Genomic DNA, 17,727 nt, shown 5'->3' with positions numbered 1-17,727 from the left:
ACAATAAGATAGATGGGGGATGAGATGGATGGAAGAAAGGAAGGGAGGGAGGAGACGGTGTAGAGACGCATGGAAGGAAAGAAGGAAGGGCTGGCTCACCTCACCCCTCCCCTGGTCCATGCTCTACTCCAGACGCTGGCCCGGTGCTGGCCCGGCAGGAGGCAGAGTGTATTCCCGGAGATGCCCCTCCCCAGGGGTCGCTTGGAGTTCCAGCAGAAGGAGCAGGGCTGTCTGCTGTGGAGTCTGGGCTGTCTGGGGCAGATGGGAGCTGGATAAACGGCTTTCCTCCCAGACAAGAGTTAGGAAAGAAGGATTCGGAGACAGAGCAGCCGAACTCCTTCAGCCCTTGTCTGGAGAAGGATGCGGCTAACAGGAGATACATTCAGAGCTGTCTAAACATCTCACCCCAGCATCCGGGGCCAAGGCCTCTGAACCTGCTCTCCTGGGCCATGGGCTCTGCCCCGTCGGAGGGGCACACAGAGGGGCGCTCAAGCCGCTTTTCCAGGGGATGCCACCTGGGGCTACATCACCCCTTCTGGGCGTCTGGGTGCCTTTCCCAACTCAGTGCTTAATATTCTCCAGGCCCACTATGCACAAGGATCCTGCCAAAACACAGTGGACTTGAGACTTCCACTCCAAAGCACTGAGAGATTCTTGATTTCTTTCTCCGAGACTCAGAGGGATGGACACAGCCCCAGGGACAGCCCTCATCCTCTCTAGTTCTCAACAGAAGAGGCTTCCTGGTGAGGAACGCAACCTGGGAGACAGCCTGAGGGACTGAGCCCCTCATTCAGCCCTTACTCATCAAGTGGCTCCCGTGTGCCTAGCTGGCTTCTAACTTCCAGGGACCCCGCGTCAGCAATATTTCTGCTTGTGCAAAGTGTACGTCTTAGTGAGTAATAACAAATAAAAGTAACATATAATATGAACGAATAATAAGCTCTAAGATGAAAAAGAATCTAGGAAAATAATGGACAGACTCATCACTAGACAAGGACGAGACCTCACTAAAAAGTGACCTTGACAAGAGATGAGAAAAAAGTAAGGGAGTGAGCCCTGTGAACAGCTGGGGAGAACTTCAGAAGCAGAGCAAACAGTGAGTGCAAAGGCCCTGCTGAAGGACGGAGCTGGCGTGTTCAGGAACAGCAAGAAGCTATGGAGCCAAAAGGCAAGGACAGTGAGCAGAAAAGTGAGATGGGGTGGGCTATTTAGGATCCACATACCTCAGCAGACACAGTAAGAAGCATGGGTTTTATTCTGAGCCATTGGTGGGTTTTGAGTGAGGGAATAGCATGATCTGATTTACCCTGGACTGGCTGCAGTGGGGAGAACAGGCAAGAGGGGACGAGAGTGGAGGCAGAGAGACCACTGAGGAGGCTTCAGCAGTTGTCCAGGGGAGAGAGGAGGCTGACCTGACCTGGGCTGAGAGCAAGAGTGATGGGGAGAAGGAAGCAGATTCAGGATGCCTTTTGTAAGGAGCCATGAGACTTGCTGAGTAGGACGCCAGGTGTAAGGGGCGCCCAGACTCACCCTGTGCTCATCCTGGCCCCAGAAGCTGGTGGCACAAGGCGCCACTCCCTCATCAACCGGCGGCTCCGATTCTTTGAGATCTGGGGCCTTACTGACCCTGTAGGGACAGCCCCTCCCAGCAGGAGCCAGTTCCCAGAGATAGCAAATGACTCCCCTGGGAGCACATCTTCCATCTGAATTCAGAGCCCATGCCCCAAACATCTTCCATATCAGGCTCTCATACTCTGGACCATTGTCCACCAGCTCTGGTCACCCAGGTACCAGACAACTGGAGACAGAGACAGCTCTGAGCCCCGGAGCCTGCTACAATTATCTGAGTAGCCAATCCTAGGGCTTCCTTGATAGCTCAGCTGATAAAGCATCTTCCTGCAATGCAGGAGACCCCAGCTCCTGGGTTCAAGAAGTTCCCCTGGAGAAGGAATAGGCTACACACCTGTATTCTTGGGCTTCCCTGATGGCTCGGATAGTAAAGAATATGCCTGCAATGCAGGAGACCTGGGTTCGGATCCCTAGGTTGGAAAGATCCCCTGGAGGAAGGCATGGCAACCCACTCCAGTATTCTTGCCTGGAGAATCTCCAAGGACAGAGGAGCCTGATGGGCTCCTCTGGGGTCACAAAGAGTCGGACACAACTGAGTGACTGAGCACAGCACAGCGCAGCCAATCCTAAGTCTACTTCTCCTGCTTGCTGTGCTTTTCTCTCAAAAACCTACAATAAAGGCTCTTGCCCATGTTTTCACCTCTTCTGTTTGCTGACTAACCCTGGTGCTCCCCGTGCAGCCCTGCATGGCATGGTGTGCCCCCTCTCCTTAAGAACTGTGAGTAACAAATGATCTTTTCAAAGGCAGAGTGCCCTGGTCTGTTGGTCTCCCCACACACTTGCTCTCGGGGTCATCTTGGAGCCACCACCCTCTCCTAACTTCTGCCAGGAACAGGTGTTTGGGGAGCTGTTATTCTGCAGCCTCAAAGTGTCTCACAGCAGAGAAGGAACACTTGGAACTCAGGCAGCTCTTTCCTAAACCCCATCAGCAACTCCCCCCAACAAGGGGTCCCACTCCTGACCCACCGCAGTTGCAGTCAGGCCTCCAAATATAGGGCTGGCACCTGTGTGAGTGTGTGAGTGTGTGTGCACGTCTGTGTGTGTTTGCGCACATACATATGGGGGGGGTGGGTGGCAGCTGCCACCCTGACGCAGAGCCCAGCATCACAGGACATGAATGAAATATTATAACACGGAGTGCGTTGGGCTGCCCAGACATGCTTCCAAAGGAAGCCTCTTCTTTCATTTTAAAACAAAGGTAACTTTGATGAAGCAGCTATTTGATACCTGTTCGATCTAAATGCTTTCAGGATACACAGACATCAGACGCTCACAGGAACCTGAGAGCCCGCGATATCAGCCTGGGCGCTGGGATGATAAAAGAGGAGTGGAGAGGCTTCTTCCCGTCAGCTTGCGACCCGGTGCATGTATTTTTACATGCTTTAGCATGAAAAAAAGCCAAGATGCTCAGAGCCAATCAAATTACTTCTCTGTCTCTTTAATAAACAAATCCATGTGCACATTAACAGTGTTGAAAATTCAATTTAAACTCTTTGTCTGTTGCTGCTTACTCTAAAGATGGTCTTTCTTAAACAACAGAACACCAAGGAGTCGTTAGTGCTCTCTCTTCATTACTTCAAAAAACCAATCATTAGACACCAGAGTATATACGTAATTAGAAAATCACTTCCTTTGCAATCCAAGCTAAGTAGTTTACATACTGTAATTACAGGGACAAAATCAATTTTTAATCATTTCCCTGATTGGGCTCATCAGCTCTGTGGGAACATTGTAACCTGCTTGTTGTGCAAAAGCAACATCTGGGCTAAAACAATTACCCTTTGTTTGCTACAATATTCCTTAAATCTTTTTGCTTGCATAAAAAAATGAAAACATGAAGACAAGATATTTGGATGTCTTTTTGTCCTTGATCAACATATATCCGAAAGTTCTCCTCGTGACGTGAGTTTAATGTTCCCCGGAATTTACGGTTTAACAGTACACATCCAAGGAATGTATTTTTTCAGTGAGATAAAAGTATCTGATTGTTTTAAAGATCCATTCAGCTGCCTAATTGTTCCATAGCTAACACATGGTATTCAAACAACCCACACATTTCAAAAGCTCATCTGGGCAATCATGGGCAACTATTATTGCGATGGTTTACACTTTTCTAATACAAATGAATGGATTTTATCAAAATTTAAAAAAAAAAAACTAAAAAGCTGAGTATGTGTGAAAAATAGTTGGTATGAATTGGCAAGGCGAGGCTAAGCATTTTGTTCTCTTAATAGGAAATGACCTCATTTACACTGGAGTAATAATTAGTACTGCTTCACTGACAGTTAAGAAAAAAAAACTTTCCCAGTATAATAAGGCAGCATCTCCTTTGTTAGGAGATCTACATTGATTATTAACCCTTGCCAAGAAATTCCAAGTTTAACTCTACGTTCCACTGGGCTCATACTTGCTGGCAAAAGATAAAAATAGCTGTTTTGGAAACCGTCGCCTCTCTCCCAGATTTCCAAAGTTTTGCATCTGAGCTTTTAATTGACAATCTGTAACACTTGGTGTCCCCTTTGAAGGAACATGGAAAGCCCCTCCACCCCACCCCGAAGCCACAAGAGCCCCTGTCGGGCCCTGCACTCCCCCGGTGGCCCTGGTCCTCCCCATCCTTTTGAAGTTTATTGGCTTTGATTTTTGCTTGCAAGTCCCCCAACCTACAATTAATTCATAGTCAAAACAACTCTGAGAAGGAGAAAAGGAGAGAGGGAAAGTGAAAGGAGAAGGAAGAGATGCTTGCTAGTGAATCAGTCCAAGCTGACAGTGCAGAAAGGAGATAGGAGTGCATGAGCCCTTAAAAAAATATATTAATAGTCCAGGAAATATCCAGAATATATTCACACACACACCACCACTTCTAAAGGGACTTACTTGTTCATTGACCAAATCATTCCTGAACTCATAAGAGTGACCACGGACGTTTATTGAGCACTTACCATGTGCCAACCAGAATCCCTCATGATAGTACTGACCCTCACGACAACCCGGTGAGCTGGGTATACCATGACCATGTTCATTTACTGATGGGAAATTGAGGCACTAGCCACAAAGTAACAAGTCCAAGGTTAAGAGCTCTTAAGATGGGGGAGCCACCCTACCCCACTGTCTCCCAGTACCGGACAACATCTCTCTCCCCACCCCGTGGCCTTGGAGAGCCCCATCTCCAAAGCAGCCAAGCTTGCCTGGTGTCCCCTAGTTGGAGACATCCCATGGCCCCATGCGTCCTTAGGAGCACACACAAGCCTTGGCATCATTCTGCACATGTTCCTAATCTTTACCCCAAGGTGGGAGATTCCAATCCAGGATAAGGCAGAGGAGAACCCGCCCTGTAGGCCAGTGTGCTCAGGGCAGGAGGCACAGACTACATGCAAACGCTTCCCACAAGGCTCAAGATCTGAGTCACTGGATATGGTGCCAAGCTGCCATGCTGGTGGCATCCCAGAGCCTGAACCAGGCAGGACGGGCACCCCAGCTCTTCCTGGAGGCTGTTTCCTCTGAGAGCCAGCCTGACAGCATCTCCCCAGTGTCTTTGCCCAGCTTGCCCCACGTCTCAGCCTATCCCTGGGAAGGCAGCTCCCACATCAGTTCAAGACTCTACAGGACAGCAACCTTGAGCCAGCTGTGACCCCCAGAGCATGAGGAATGCAAAGAGGGAGAAAAGTCTCCCACATTGTAAATGCTTTCTAGTTCACAGTATTACCACCTGAATTAAAAACATTTATCCCTGTAGAGGAGACATGTCATGTCATCATCAGATCACAAGGTATCTATGATGCAGCTTATCTTGAAGAAGAAATGTGAAAAACTGGAAACCACAAAGCGCTTTTTTTCCTTTATACTTACTGCAGGTAATGTTGCTGCTCAGGTACTCTGTACTCTGTTTGGCAAATAGTGCTCGAATATTCAGCCATCACACAGAGCCACACTGTCCAGCTCGGCAGTCACTGACCACAAGTGCCTACCAAGCATGTGAAAAACTGCGTCAGCCCCAAGTGAGGTGTGCTGTAAGCCTAAAACACACAACATGTTTGGAAAGATGTCAAATATCTCTTGTATATTCTTTACACTTTTTTACATGTCAAAGTGATAATATTTTGGATACACTGAATTAAATAAAATTTAGTCTTAAAACCAATTTCACCTCTCGTTTCTTTACCATTTTAATGTGCCCATTAGAAAAACGTTTTCGTTTTGTTTCTATTTTATTTATTTCTTAATTGAAGTGTAGCTGATTTACAATGTGTTAATTTCTGCTGTATGGCAAAGTGATTCAATTATATACACATATACATATATATGTGTATATATATTCTTTTAAATAGTCTTTTCCATTATAAATATAAATTTGTATATGGAGCTACATGAGCAGCTTCTATTATATTTATACTGTGCAGTGCCAATTTCAACCTGTGCAAAAACTTGACAGCTGAATTTAGCCATCATAAAAATTCATTTGTTTTCCGAAGAAGGTTTTAGAGAAAATGTAGTATTATCAACATCACTTGAAATTTTGGTTCCATAGATATTCTCTGAGTCAAAATGAAAGTTACACAATTTCTAACTGAAACATTGTAAGGTCTCCTGTACAGCTGTTGCTTTTTTCAGTTCATTTACTTTTAGTTTTATAAAACTGGTTATTTAAGTAATAGTGCTCCCTTCCAGAACATTTGGAACATACAAGATATTACAAAGAAAAAAATAACATAATTCTATCAGCCGGTGTGATTGTTGTTGATATTCTGGTGTACTTCTTTCTATTCTTTTCCACACACGCATGTGTGTGTACGTGTGTGAGTCCATGACCATAACTGAAGACACACTGCATGTGTATTTTTGATTTCACATGCCCTAAAACCTCAGGTCCTAACTGTAAGAAGACTCTGTTTGGCCCTATGAGAATATAGACTACTGGCTGAGGTGGCTGAGTTTCCACAGGTGTTACAAAAGGAAAACATTAAGAGACAAGCCATACACTGGGAGAAAACCTTAGCTAAAGACATATCTGATAAGGACTGGTATCCAAAATATACAAAGAACTCTTTAAACTCAACAATTAAAAAATAAAAAGAGCCCACTTAAAAATGGGCAAAAATCTGGATGCCTCATCACAGAAGACCTACAGATGCAAATAAGCACCTCAGATGCTAGACATGACATGGCCTTAAGGAAATGCAAATTAAAACAATAATGAGATACCATTACTTATCAGAATGACTAGAACCCCAAACTATGATACCACCAAATGCAAAGCTAGAGAACAAGAATTCTCAGTCACTGCCTGTAGCAAGGCAAAATGGTGCAACCACTTGGAAAGACGGTTGGGCAGTTCCTTACAAAGTTAAACACAACCTTCGCATATAACTCAGCGGTCAAGTTCCTTGGTATTAACAATTACCCGGAAGAGTTGAAAATTCACACCCACACAAAAACCTGCCCACAGATGTTTATAGCAGCTTTATTCATGGTTGCCCAAATGCATAAGCAACCAAGACGTCTCTCAGTAAGAGAATCTGTAGTACACCCAGACAATGGAATAGTATTTAGTCATAAAATGAATTAGCAGAACCATAAAGACATATTACTAAGGGAATGAAGCTAGTCTTATAAGTCTACGTACTGTATGATCCTAACCCTACAGCTTTCTAGAAAAGGCAAAACAAAGGAGACAGGGAAAGTACCAGTGGCTGTCAGGGTTTGGCGAGGGAACGATGACCAGATGAAGCACAGGAGATTTTAGGGCAGTGGAATTATTCTATATGAAACTCTAATAGTGGATACATTTGTCCAAACCCATAGAATGTACAGCATGAAAAGTGATCCCTTTAATATAAACTATGGGCTTTTGTTAATAATGTATCAATGTTGGCTCATCAACCATAACAAATGCAACACACTAAAGCAATAGGAGAAAATGTGGGGATGGGGTCTTATGGGGACTGTACTTTGTGCTCAATTTTCCTGTATACCTAAAATTTCTTTAAGAAACAAAGTCTATTAATTTAAAAAAAAAATTTTAAGGAAAAGAAAAAGTACAGCTCTGATGAAGCCTTTCCTGGCTGGAGGATTTCCACGCTGCAAATCTGGAGACCTCTCCAGTGCTCAGAGATTTCGGATCCTTCAGAAACCTTCTGGCCACCACTTCTCTGAGGAGCTGATGTCCAAAAATTTCCCACAGAGGCTGCTCGGGCAGGCCTTCGAGAAGAGCCCCGGGCACTCGGCACAGATCCCGCTGACTGGCCCGTTTGTATTTCTGTGCAGGGTGCTGAGGTTTTCTTGCTGGCTCACCTCACAAAACAAGCTGACTTGTGCCTCTAGCGCCGAGCAGGCCAGCCAGCCTGCACCCCTCTCAGGGTCCGTCTCCTGGACAGCAAGGGGAGAGAGCTGCTCGGACTATGTCTACTCCTCAACAGGGCAGGCCCCCAAAGCCCCATCCTTGCTCCCTCATCTCCAAGACAGAAACTTGAATGAATGCCTCAGAAAGTAAGGATGAGGAGCCAGACAGAGGTTCAGAGTGGGCATGCGCCACCTCCCCAGTTGGAAGCCAGCAGCAATGCAGAGAGTGATTCAAAAATTACAACAGAATGGTGGCGCCTTCTTCATTTCTCTATCTGGGCATAGGATGCCATCAAACTGCTGCCACTCTACTGAACTGTCACCTCTCAATCCATATTACCTTTAGCTCCAGCTACTGGTTATTCTGGAGAAGGCCCACGAACATCCAAGGGCAGACCTATTTGGAGGCCACATAAAGTATTTCACACTGTTTTCCTGTGATTTTATAGTAACAAGAAGAAACAGTAACAGCCAAAGCCATGGGTCCCTTAAGTATCCTGTAAACTATGGCAAAAAAAGGCAAATATAACTGATGAAAAATAGCAGGAAAGGTCCCCAGGAGTGTGACCCTGAGGGCAGAGCCCACTGCAGTGGCACCAGCACAGGGGGACAGAGACACCCCAAGAAAATCTAGTCCTTCCTAGGCTGGCTCATCAAGAGACCAGTGAAAGGCTCCCTTGCTTGTCTCCTGTTAAAGTTCCTAATCCAGAATCCAGAAAATTCAAACATAATAATTCTAAGAAAAGGAAAAAAAATACATCCTTTCCTTCTCATCTTCCAAGCCTTTCCCTTTTGGTAAAGATTTTATAAACATTCTTAGAAAGAGTATATTCTCTCTCCTCTGCCCACAGGTAACAAGGAATGGCAGATGTTTCAGAAACAGCACATTATAAAAAAAAAAAAAATCCAATGTCACTAAAACCAGAATGGAAAATGTTTTATACATTAACAAACATTGTAATGAATTTGCACAACCTTAACCGACTGTATACCCAGCATAATGAAATGGTCTCCATCTTTTCAAATAAAAAATTACGTATGCTAGCGCATCGCTTTAGAAAAGCATTGTTCTTTAAAAAAAAAAAGAAAGAAACCTGCATTTTTCCCAGCTACCATGTAATTTGTGAGATGCATTTTTAAATGATCTGCAACAGCAGCGGCTTCATCAGTCAGATGATACCGATAGATAATTCACCAAACCGTCACATGATCCTCCGTCACTCTAAAAGACGCGAATATATTGCCACAAGCTTTGGGAGTAATGGGTGCACCTGTTTACGATGTCACCTCTGTTTGCTAATTGTCTCCTTGAGCTACATTTTACTTCTAATGCATTTATTTTTGACAGGCAGTGTCTATTTAGAAATCACATTACTTCAAGTGCAATTGTTCTTTTGTCTATCAAGTAAATGAAGTGTTGTTATACAGATTTCAGGTTCTGATTAGTAAAGTATCAGAGCCCCAAAAAGGTCAATCAGTTATTTACCTGAGGTAATAGAAGGATGACAGACATCTCAAACATACTCCAGCTCATGCTATAGGCCATTTTATTATAATTACTCAGTTTGGTCTAACTTAAATATATATTCCTAGGGTTAACAGTTAAAAAGACACAGAGCACGTGTCCAGAGACTGCATCGACTCAGAATGTAGGCAGGTGGGTCTTGTGTTTGCACAACCAAGTCTCACCCTTTCAAATAAGTGGCCCTGGAAACATCAATAATTGTGGCCAAACAAGCATGTGGGTGCCTGCATGCCCCCATCTGTTGGCTTGGACAAATTCCCCCATTAATACAGGTATTTCCAAATAATTTTTCACAGCATTTTACTCTTCAGGTCTGATTTGATGAGTGAGTTCAGATCAATATGAAGGTAGTTACAACTGAAATAAAAGACTGATAACAACTGTGGAAAGACAAACAGCTGTCTGTGAAAGCTGGAACCAGCCAGAACCAGGACTGCCTTTGACTTCTGCTCTAGAACCCGTGAAGCCAGCTGCCCCCACCGATGGCCACACGAAGGCCATGCCAAAGACACCAAGCATATATGAGGAGAGGCTGGGGACCAACTTAAGCCAGAAACCAGATTCACACAGACATTAGCGAACTCAGGTTAAATAACCAGAAGGTATTCGTTTTGAAGGAAAACAAAACTGAGCACCAACCTGCTTTCTGGCGCTCAGATCCAAATGTCTAAATCTCAATTACCCTCAAAGTATTCCTATAGCGCGTCCCTCCCCCTGACTTACTGCCTCAAAAGCAACCCAAACCATGAATCATAGAGACAGTTCTATATTTAGGAGTCACTTGTCTCTTAAGTGGATCATCTACAGTTTCTCTTTATTCTTCCTGATCGCTCCATCCATGAATTGTAGGTTTCTCCCTCCCCTGCCTGGGTCCTACCCATCCTCCACGGCTCACACCACTCAATCATCCTTGGTACAGCCTTTAGCTGAGCACCACCAAGCCCCTCACACTCGGTCAGATTTGCCCAAAACATCCCTCTCTGGACACCCACCTTGTTCAGGCCTATGTAAAGGGGCCACCTCAGGTGGGCAGGGGGCCTACAAAGAATTCCAGAGACGACCGTTACTCAACACAGTTGCCAAAAGAAAGAGACACAAAAAGCCACGCTTGCCTTAAGTCACATTCTAAATTGGCTCCCTGGAGCGTTCCCTACCTTGTTCACTAAAGACCGTGTGTGTTTCCTCAGTATTTAGCATACGCTGTGTAACCTGAGCAGGACTTGCATAGTATCACTACGTGTTTTCTCCAAAGTATTTTCCCACCAGGACCACAATTATATGCAAACTACTTGACTTAGAACCATTTGCAAACATGTTTTAAATGTTCACTAGGATTATTCCACCAGTTAAAAGCAAGAAAAGGGGAAGACACGTGAATCCTTCCTGGGGGAGCCCAAGGCCAGTGAGATGGGGGATACCCTGACATGCAGAACCACAGACTATTTTCAAGGAGCAAAACCTCCAGGACATTTTCTACAGGAGCAACAAGGAATGTCCTCTTCATTCTGCAATTTATTTCAATTCTAAGTACTCTAATCATGGGAAGTACTTTTTGCTTTTTAAATAGCCTGCTTGTTTTTACAGGTCAAGAGCATAAATAAAACAGTCAAGTTGGAAACTTGGAAAGCTCATTTGCAGGAGAAGGAAGTAGTTATAGATCGTCCATTTGTTCAGATACAAGGTGGCTCTCAGGAGGCAGCTCAGGCACGTGTGAAAGCCAGACCCCACTGGCCAGCATGCCCTGGGGATGGAGCTGGGAGGGACGGAAGCCCCCTGTCCTCTCATCTGGGGAGAATCACTCTTGGGAAAAGACAGGGGAGTTGTCGGAAATGTTCAAGGGCTATACTGTAAGATTTTAATACAAACAAACCTCCAAAGCCAAGGGTTAAATAGTCGGAGTGAGAGGCGGATTCCACCACAGGTCACAGAGGCGAGGCCACATGGTGACTGGGTCACCCTGAAACATAAGCACCCTGAATTGCTAACTCTGACATCGACTCATGTCATTACTACAGTAGCTCCTGATGAATTAAATCGTGTGCCTACCAGTTACCATACAGGATCCAAATACTAGCAGATCATTTCTCAAGTGCCAGGGAGCTCAAGAAAATAAGATGCCTGAAGTCAATATATTTAAGATAGTTCATATCTTTACCCAAAAAAAGAAGAAGAGGGATGGAGGAGAAAAACACCATTATCCACTTTTCCATATGAGATATCACATAGGTGTGCCTCCCACCAGTAGCAGGAATCATAACCAAATAAACTGTATTCAATTGCAGACCTCTCTCCCTTTCTCTCTCTTTCTCTCTCTTACTTTCTCACACATACACACAAGGCTGATGAAGGAAATGAGACCATGAAAACTCACTACCAATAAACACCAAGGACATGGGAACAGACAGGACTAGAGGAAGGGTCTATCAGAAGAAAAAATTTCTGGGACGACTTCAAGAACTGGCGATGACCTCCTGTGTCTAAAAGAAGACAGTGTCACAGGATGTTTGGGGCTCTCCCTGCAGAAGACCCGACAGGGTGAGCCATGGCCCACCAAAGCAAGTGCCTGAGAGCTGGCAGGGCCCAGCTTCCCACGATGCCAGGCAGAGAACACAAAGAAGGGCATAGCTGGCGGCAGCCTAAGACCACAATAAGCCACAGGACCACATTTTTATTGCTACCTTCACTTCTATTTTTCCTTTCTTCTGCATGTGCTAGAAGAGCCCCCACCCTCCCTTTCTTTTTATCAAACATTCCTAATGTAGTGATAAAATGAGGAAGAATGAAAGCTTATTACAAAACAGGACTTTTATGGCTAGCGTCTATGGAACAGTCACACTGTTACATATATTTTCTCTAAGTAATCAGGAATGTATTGGTATTTTGAAATTATGTATCTCTAATAACACAAAAGTACTTAAGAACAGAAATAGACAGTAATGGAAAATGCAGTCAACTGTTGACAACATATAGAATTTCTGAAAATAATTTGCAGAGAACAGCACAGCAGATGAGTCAAAATTTTCACAAAAATATTTCTTGCCTCCGATAGTCCAATGTAATTCATTTTCTATCTCTGTTCATTAATCATTGTTAAAATTAGTGATCCATTTCTTCCACTCTGCCATCTGCACTCAGCTTCGTAACAAACATGACACCTTCCTGCATAATAAAACCTGACAACCACGAGGACGAATTTCCAAATAGCTTTCTGCATATTTGCACCTCTATAACGGATTCCGTTGTCAGACAAAAGTGGATTATTTAACCAGAGTTCTTTCTTTATCAATTCTGAACACAGATGTGTGTGCGTATGTACGTGTGTGTTAAAATATGATCAAGGAAAAAAACCCATTGATTTTAATTAAAACGAATTTGTCCTGTCTTAAGTAGAAGGTATTTTAAATCCAGGTTGCAACAGCCAATACTGCTCACCAGAAGCATGGAGGGGAGTATCATACTTGATCTATGAAGTTTACGTAAATAATTTGTGGCTTCATCTTGTAAACTTTCCTAATAAAAGTGATCTTGACATTCCAACCTCCTAAAAATTTTTTTTTTCATTTTAATATCCTGCTTTATTTTGTTTTTCAGTCTTTGATCACAGAATTTCAAATAAATATTTTTAGGGAAAGACAAAACAATCAAGGAGTAGAGAGATACAGATGAGAACACCAATGAATAATTAAACACATGCCAAGTGTTCCCTTGGGGAAGCCACCACTGGGTCCAAACCACAGGGAGGAATTCTTGGTCCTCCTGGATGGCACGCCATGTGGTGCCAATCAGTCTGACAGTGATGAGGGTGGGCTCAGAACCTTCTCCTCACCCTTTCAAAGAGCAGCCTCTTAGGAAGAACAGCTATAAGCTTCCAAGGAAGCAGTGTCCACTTGAATGGCAGAGCGGACCTGCATCCCCACAGCCAGCCTGGACTGAGGGGGGCGTGATGAGGTGACCCCAGGTCTGTCCAAGGTGAAAAAGTCAACCTGTATCTCTCTTTTTGCCCACTCTCAGCCTGCCTCTTCTCTCCTTGCCCCTTCTTCTGGACATGGAAAATCCCCAAGAAACACATTTCCAAGCAATTCAGTCTCCTCCTGCCTGTATTTCCTGGGACCTGTCCAGCTCCATGCCAGGGTATACAGAGGTGCGCCAACATTGAATCAGCACCCCCAGGGACTCATAGCTTGGTAGGAGAGACAAGCTTTATGCAGATGTCTCCAAACCAGGAGAGAACGCTAGATGCCATCACAAAGAGAAAACTTCAAAGGAGCCCTTCATCCTAACCTGCAGTCCGTGGGCTGAAAGAGGACCCAGGAGGTGTTGCAGAAACAAGATGGCATCTGAGCTGACTAAGACCTCAACAAGCAAAGTCAAAGAGGAGTGGGATCCTGGCGACAATGAAGCTGGTGGTGGCTGGCACCCTGGCTTTTGGGGAGGATTTAGGCTGGACCAAGGGGCTGGATGAACAGCATGGACTGGAACAGCCAGCGCCTTGTCTCCAATGGACACACGGTCGTGGGCACAAGGGGGAGACCGAAGGGGTGGCACCCTGAAGGCACAGCCAATAAGTCACATGCAAAACCAATACTGCAGCACGAAGAACACACAGCTCTGTGATGAACTGCACTTTCTTTGAAATCAAGGGAACAGCCATTTAGTGACTGCTAGCCAATGACTCTGTCTCTGTCTCACTCACACAGACACACACACACACACACACACACACACACGCGTGCGCGCGCACACACACACACACACACGCCTATTGACAGAGCAGAACTTTTTGTTTAATCCCCCTGGTTTATCTTCCTCTGTCCTCACAGCCTGGTGTGGACTTGGAGCGGATCCCCTAACTAAGCCTGATTAGAATGAGAACAGTCAAAAGACAAACTTTGCAAAAATCAAGGTTTAAAATAGAAATAGCAACTGACCCTCAGCTGCACTGCTGCCGGCTGGGACAGTGACAATAGCGACTCTTTTGTTAAACTTTCCTGAGAGACGTGCTCACCAGACTGGGGTGGGTGTGTGTGTCTGTCTGTCTCATGTACGAGAGAGTGGGAGAAAGGTTTTAAAATAGCCGTGGCTCAAAAAAAAAAAAATTAATCGCAAATTACCATTCACCCCTCAGCAGCCAAAATGTCTGTTGATTCATTTAACATATACAAAATCCAAGGCCTCCCTATAAATATTTCAGAACTTGAAACCTTCCATTTTGTCCCTGGCCTGGAACAATAACACGCACACATGCACGCATACACACACACACACACACACACACACACACACAAAACTATGGGGGTGGGGGCTGGGAAGGGTATGAAACCCCCTCCCCCAGGCATTGTCTCCCAGCCACCCGGCTCCTCCAGCCTGGAGTTCCCTCTTCCCTTCACATGTCTGCATCCTGACACATTCAATTTCAGGTTATCAGCACATCTGAATTATAGAATACTGATGGGGATAGAGGGCAGGCCTCCCTGGGCTGATTAGCACCATTTAAGAAAGCTTTCGCCAGCCGGCTTCATTGGCTGGGAGCGCCACCATGGTGGGTGGCCTTTCTGTATTAGAAGTCAACACAGAGCTGTCTCATTTGAATTAAATATGGACAAAAAGAAAGATCTGATTATGCTTATTCATAGCTAACCTTTCAAGTTCACCAGGCTGCCAAACTTGGAAGTAAAAACTGAAAGTTTCTTTCCTGTGTGTCTAGATTGTTGAGTATTCTTATTTTCTCTAGCAGTTTTTCAGTGAGTCTGAAGTGTGTGTGTGTGTGTGTGTTTAAATTTTGGCCTGCTCAGTCTGGGAGCTTCTTTCTACAAAGTTGCCTCAGTAAAGATTCAGGGGAAAGCTTTCAGTTTGGTTACAGACAGACAACAATGGAAAGGCAGGGTCTGATTTTAATCCATAAATACATGAAAACACACACACAAATTTGGCTATAGGAGATTTCTTGCAACAGAATGAGTAGCTGAAAATTTGATTAGCACAAATAAATTTCTGACATGGGACTGAGTGGGGCAGTGATTCAGAAAAGACCTAAACGAACAGAAAACTGGAATCACTGGATTGAGAATAATACCCTCGTTCATGGTAGCATTTACCTTTATATCTTCACTTTCACAGATACGCACACACCCCATTATTTTTAATTCCCCTCCTTCCTGGGTATGGGCAACTCCTCCGACACTGAGTTAATAAAAGAAGCAGGAGTCTCCGGGAGTTCCCGAGGGCCCTGCAGCCGACTCCACGGGTGACGGCCCCCGGGGTGCGGGTGAGCTGGGGGCAGGCACAGGCTGTGGCTCGGTCCTGGGCTGGGACCCAAGAAATGCTATTACTGGAGACGGGCTCTGGCGCTCACTACCCAGCCAGGCTCTGGTCCCATTCAGTTCGCTTTAACAAATGTTCATCGAGCCTCTGCTGGGTGCTGTGCACTGGGTTTCCACAAGGGAAATGTACACTCCCCCAGGGTCCTCCTCAGGACCGTGTCCTGGGTCCTGCCTGCCTGTGGGCCCCTGGGGCCATCACCCTCGCACCTGTCCATACCATGCGGTTCTCTGTCCTCTCTCTGCACATCCACACCTGACAGGGAGCCCTGCCACTCTGACAGGTCATCCCCATGAGGTTGCTCTTGCCCCTTCATCTGGGTGGTCAACTCCTGGAAGGCAGAAACCACCTTTCGGCCTCCTTGGGGTCCTCCCTGGAAAGTCTTAAACACCCAATCAGCCAACCCCAGCCAGCTCCCTGGGTGCAGAGAAGGAGGTGGGGTGTGAGCACAGCAGAGTGGGCAGCCCCCACCCCAAAGGGCGCCCGGTCCCTACCACATCCCCACCTCTGCAGGGAAGTGACCCCTCGGGGCACCTCCAGTCTTCACCAACCCCCCAGAGTCCCTCTGAGTACCCAGCAACCAAGGGCCCTGAAAATGCCACAAGGAGATGCCCAGCCCCTGGCCGCCCTGCTGCTCCAAGTCTGTGACCACCACGCAGCCCTCCTCCTACCCCAGGGCAGCAGAGTGGTGCTGGCAAAGGAACACAGGGGGTCCTTTTACTCATTCTCATAGTCCCCCAACACACAACCTTGAAATACTAAAAGCAAAACGCAGCTCGGGGCAAAGCACTAGGAAGGATGCTCCTACGGCCTCCAAGTCAACACCAGCCCCATCCTTTGACTGCATGTCACCCTGAGTTACTTAGTACACGAGTTCCTTTCCTCTTGATCCCTCAGGAACCCTCAAGGGACAGTTGGGTAACAGTCTTTTTCCCTCTGGGCCTCAAGGACCCATGTTCTGGGCGGCCGTAGAGGGAGGGAGGGAAGCCCCAAGCTTAGCCCACCCCCACGGGGGTCCCTCTACTGAGGAAGGGGCACTGGGCTCAGGGTTCTTCCTTGCCTTTTATGAGTTGGTGAAGTCTTCCTTTGATGAAACACCATCGTCACCATCTAAACCAAACCCACGTCTCTAAAAGGGGTAAACTCGATTTCTCATTGCCAGCTTTGAACCTGCAGGCCTCCCACAGTGCCAGTAATTGCATTGCCAACAAGACACAGACGTGCACCCACCAGCAGCATGAAACTCGAGGGGTGGGTGGGACTCATATCCACAAAGCGTGCGCCCAGGCTGTGCCTGCACTCTGCCCGTGGGCTGGCCCAGGGGGGTCCCCTGGGCACCTGCTCCCTTGCTCCCCGCAGCCATCTCTGTCAGCCACAGACCACCGTCACAGTCTCCACCATCTCCTGTGCCACCTGGACCGTTGTTTATTTAATACTCTTCTTTAAATTAACTTGAAATCAACTCACTTTTTTTCTTTTAACTTAGCCTCACCTTAAGCGATAACATCTGTGAAATCTCGGCTAGGATGTGCTACTTATATTTTTCTAATAGGTCTTAAAATACCCAACTGTTAACATTTTAAATCTACATATCTAAAATTGTTTCATGTAGCACGAACCACATTTGGAAAGGCCTCAAGAAGTGCAGTGTAGACTGGGGTAAATGGGACGCTCCAGGGGTCAGAGGGTCTTCTGGCTCGTCCCGGGAAGGAGGACCGCTTCGGAGCACTAAGGGCATGGCCGCCCATCTCCCCTCTCCCCCACGGGGGCCTGATGCTTCATTCCAGACTCCGCCTCAGGAATGGCAGCCAGGGCTGATGCTTGGGACGTAATTTCCTAACTGAGAACCCTTACCCCGTCACTTTCCAACCTAGATAAGGACCCTCAGTAGCAACGCTGTGAGTGGCCAAAGAACTTCT

The 17,727-nt window shown here is 46.0% G+C and overlaps 1 protein-coding gene across 7 annotated transcripts in view; it reads right to left on the bottom strand.

Moving 5' to 3' along the window:
- The window catches only part of ZNF536 (zinc finger protein 536), a 449,081-nt gene that overhangs the window by 399,253 nt on the left and 32,101 nt on the right, over positions 1-17,727 (bottom strand). Inside the window, exon 1 of one of the 7 annotated variants that reach the window (XM_086349608.1) lies at positions 5,476-5,643. The exons of the other annotated variants lie outside the window; for them this stretch is intronic. The gene's annotated coding sequence lies outside the window, so the exon portion shown is untranslated. Of the gene's footprint in view, positions 1-5,475; positions 5,644-17,727 lie in introns of those variants that run through there. 7 annotated transcript variants of the gene reach the window in all.

This window comes from Bos grunniens, chromosome 18 (assembly GCF_055505025.1).
Source record: "Bos grunniens cultivar Pamir isolate PY7600 chromosome 18, Bosgru_T2T1.0, whole genome shotgun sequence".
Classification (NCBI taxonomy): Eukaryota; Metazoa; Chordata; class Mammalia; order Artiodactyla; family Bovidae; genus Bos; species Bos grunniens.
The sequence above is the reverse complement of the archived record's forward strand: the minus strand, read 5'-3'. Positions and strand labels throughout refer to the sequence as shown.